The 4,441-nt window shown below is 29.0% G+C and overlaps 3 non-coding genes across 3 annotated transcripts; all 3 read left to right on the forward strand.

The window, feature by feature from the left end:
• The first annotated feature begins 2,335 nt into the window (after positions 1 to 2,335).
• Trnai-aau lies at positions 2,336 to 2,409 on the forward strand. The gene has a single exon. It is a non-coding gene; the product is annotated as a tRNA-Ile (tRNA).
• Positions 2,410 to 2,700: 291 nt separating this feature from the next.
• Positions 2,701 to 2,778, forward strand: Trnan-auu. The gene has a single exon. It is a non-coding gene; the product is annotated as a tRNA-Asn (tRNA).
• A 275-nt stretch (positions 2,779 to 3,053) lies between these two features.
• Positions 3,054 to 3,127, forward strand: Trnai-aau. The gene has a single exon. It is a non-coding gene; the product is annotated as a tRNA-Ile (tRNA).
• The last annotated feature ends 1,314 nt before the right edge of the window (positions 3,128 to 4,441 follow it).

Below are 4,441 nucleotides of genomic sequence, written 5' to 3' on the forward strand. Positions count from 1 at the left end.
TATTGTGTGTGTTGTTCTATATCCGTAATATCCGTAATATGTCCTATATGTTGTAAATTTAATCCGTTAATTTTTAATATGAAAATAATCTCTTAATGTTTTATATAAATATTTTTATGAGTTATTTCAGAAGCGATACAAAATTAATAAAATCACTTGGAATATATTATCATAAAAAAATATAATGATGTGCAATTGAGATGTTGAAAAACATGTTTTGTAAGATTGTTAATGGTTGATAACAAAAGATAACTTGTTTGTATACGTGATTCATATTAGAAGAAACTTGCATATAAAGTATTTAAATATATGTAAAGATCATAAATGAGATCACCAAGGTAGCGGTCAAAGATCATATCATAAGAAACGTATAAGAGATCCACTCAAACTATTGATAATTTGCAAACTATTGACTTATTGCTCGTGTGAATTTTAAAAGCAACAAATAGTTTTGATTAATAGAGATGAATTGTATATTTTAACCCTATATTCGTCTATACGTGGTGCATTAAACGTTAATCTCGGGCAGTGCTCCAATTTATTGATTTCCTTCGCCCTATCTATGGATCGATAACTATACATGAAGACTATGTACATGCAAATCTCCGTATAGAATTTCAGATGACATATTGTATCTTTTTTTATGCCGATATGCTTTAATTTTTTAGAGGATGGCATTATTAAAATAACATAATATTGTATTGAATAATATTTCTTGTTAACAAATAATAAAATAAAGCATAATCATAACACGGTTCCTAAAACCACAAGACTTTTTTTATTTAAATATTTCCACTAAATTAAATTTCAGGAAGAATTACAAGGAAATAGTTTTTATCTTTATGTGCTGGTGATTCTGTGTTATCAGTATTCTACACCTAAGTTTCACAACATATATAGTACTATATCTAGTTTTTACTTGGAATTATATGAGTAATTAAAATTATGATGTCTTTCCTCACAATTTATGTTATCTTATTTCGTAAACATTGACACTTTATGTATGTATATAATTTCACTATTATTTTTTAGAATACGTCTATATTTGCTAATATAAATATTTTCAAATTTTAATGTAAGTTTTATATAAATTTATATAGATATAATGTAAAAAGTCTGGAAAACTATATATTTAAGAGATAAGTTGGATAGACACTAATTTGAATTATGAATTGTTTATATGAATATTATCCGAAATTTATTAAAATTGCATTACATACACAACTTTAATGTACTGTACTGCGAAGGGTGCTGATTTGACAGCAGTGCCCTTGCAAGTTATGTACGTTGACGTTCGACCAATTTACACTTTACATAAAAGTTGTAAAAGAAGAAAGTCAGTTATAGATCTGCTGTTAACCTGTGGTCTACGTAATATGAATCGAAATGAACTGTAGTCCATTGACCGTTCCTGGTCGTTTCTATGAATAGTGGAATCGATATAGGGTTCACGAACTCCCGCAAGCAACAAAGACGAGTTCTTGGACGAAGGCAGAAGAGAAGATTGGTTGATGTTTCGAAGGTGAAGGATTACTGATATTTTATTAAATGAAAGCAAAAAATAGAGGAGAATCATGAAGGAGTCATGATTCCTAATTTTATCAAGTTGATTTGCTCAGCTTATTCAAGTTATGTCAATAGAAATCTATAAGTTTATAGATGTTGCTTAAAGTTGAGAGGAAGCATCATGTAAGCTATTCAAGCGCACATGTTATTTTACTTTACTTTATATTTTAAATATTTTTCCGCGTATGTATATATTGTTACATAGTTTTATTTTTAAATTGATTTGAGTCAATAAGAATAATATTCGCGTGCATATGAAATGTATGTATATTTATTCTTCATATTATGGGGGTCGGGAAATGGACTACCTGTCTTTAATAAAACTGGTCATTATGGAAATAGAAGAAACTTAATTCTAAATTAAATTCGATATGCATATATATACATACATACATACACAATCGCAAAAATAGTAATATCAAGGTTTTTACAATAAGATGCTTTGATATTAAATTGATTATCGATATAACTTGTTAACATAACAAACTTAGGAATTATTACAGTTAACATTGTTAATAAAGAGTTGCAAACTAAAGTAAACTAAAGATGTAATGTATTTGTGAAATGTCAGGATTGCAATTTTTAAATTTTGATAATCAACTTATCACTTTATATAAAATAATTTCAATAAATATTACATATTACTAGATTAACATTTTTTAAGGAATACATTAAAATGTTTTAAATCTATAAAAATTTTTAATAGTATTTTATTTAAACATTATTATTTTTCACATGAATACCAGTATGAAAAGTTAGTGAGTAACTTGGCCCATTAGCTCAGTTGGTTAGAGCGTCGTGCTAATAACGCGAAGGTCGCGGGTTCGATCCCCTCATGGGCCAATTTTTTTTTCTCTTAGCGAATTACTGTAAATACGTTACATATTTCCACATAATGGTAAATGTTGCAAGTAAATGTCGAAACAAAACATGCTATTACAAAAAAATAATCTGATAAGATCTATTAATTTAATTGGTCAGAACATTGGCTATAAATATCGTAAGATGAAAGTTTGATCTCTATATCGATCTCACTTTCTTTTTTTTTATTAATTCAATATATTACATCATATTTTAATAAATAAAAAGTATAGTTATGTTGAAAACGCTATTATAAGGATCACATTGCTACAAGGTCCGTTAGCTCAGGTGGTAAGAGCATCGATCTATTGAAAATATCGAAGGGCGGGGGTTCGAATCCCTCACGGACCAGTTCTTTTTTTTAAGTGAAAATTACTCTCTATATATGTTATATAATATTTTTGCAAATAAATAATAAAGTTATATCAAATATACTATATCAAGTATGAATTTGTGACGGCAAAATAGCTGAATTAATTATAATGTTATAGCATTGTGCTGTGAAAAGACAGGTAAATTGATCCTTTTATATTTTTCTTTTTCTTTGATGCAATACATATATTACTTATTATTGTAAGTAATAGAAGTTGTCGTGAAATCATGTTACAAATAAATTCTTGCAAGAAGGCCCATTAGCTCAGTTGGTTAGAGCGTCGTGCTAATAACGCGAAGGTCGCGGGTTCGATCCCCTCATGGGCCAAATTTTTTGGAAACTTATTGTTGGATAAAAATATTGTTTTTATTTAGTTACAGTATAAATAAATATAAGTTTTTGAAATTTTGTCATTTACAATATGTTTATAACGATTGTAAACGGAGTAGTATCTTTAATATTTTATATTTTATTAAAGACTTAATATTAATAAAACCAGTTGCGATTGCGACAAGATTGTGCAATAGCGCAATAGATTTCTTTTCTCTCATTGTTTATTTTTATTGAGAGAAAAAACTTAATTTTGTATGTTTCTTATTTAAAAAATTTGTTTTATTGTTCTGCATTAATAAAATGTAAAGTTATATTGGCAAATTAGACAAAGTTTTGAATGATTATTTGCTTTTGGTCAATTAGAAAACGGAAAAAGATGTAATTGATATATTATCGATATTTGATATAGACACATTTGCCTTGCTCTACTGAAAGTAAAAGCGCTGATCATTAATGTTAAGTTTTGCAGGTATACACTTTTACAGTTTTCATTGAGTATCATCTGATATATCGTCTGAACACAGCAAATAGTTTACATTATACATGTCGTTTTAGAAATAAAATTAAGTATAAGAACAGGACACATAACTTTGTAGAACGAATTAGAAATCCACGAAATGTATAAAATATCCGAGTTTCAAAATAAATCAGCGAAGCTAACTTTTCTCTTAAAGGGATGCTGGAGTTGCTAGTGAACTATTTTTTCACTATAGCGATGGTAATTGCAGTTTCGAAAATTCTCTTTATTGCTTGTGCAGAATAAAAAATCCTTTTCCACAAATGAAGTATAGATAGAAAGAAAGTCCGCTCTACAGGACTTTATATTCAAAATGAAAAAAAGTTAAAAACTTGCATTTGTCTTTTCTAACTTTTTTCCATTTTGAATATAAAGTCCTGTAGAACGGACTTTCTTTCTACCTATACTTCATTTGTGGAAAAGGATTTTTTATTCTGCACAAGCAATAAAGAGAATTTTCGAAACTGCAATTACCATCGCTATAGTGAAAAAATAGTTCACTAGCAGCTCCAGCATCCCCTTAAAATTAATTTCCAAGTAAATCATCCTATCGCATATTCATTTCTCGAGAATTACATATCAAGTATTATAGTAAATACTAAATCGAGAAACTTCAATGAAATTCATAAATAGCGTCGGTAAGGTAGGTCAAGAGATCATGGTTCTCAACTCGCTACGTACTCGCCTCATACGTATGTACGTTACGTCACTACGGCCGTTGAGGGAGGAAAGGTGATATCCGGGCAGCCACCTGTCGCGCGCACGCGCACGCCGCGCGTCGCGCAGGACAC

The sequence above is a fragment of the Ooceraea biroi genome, chromosome 10 (genome assembly GCF_003672135.1).
Source record: "Ooceraea biroi isolate clonal line C1 chromosome 10, Obir_v5.4, whole genome shotgun sequence".
NCBI lineage: Eukaryota > Metazoa > Arthropoda > Insecta > Hymenoptera > Formicidae > Ooceraea > Ooceraea biroi.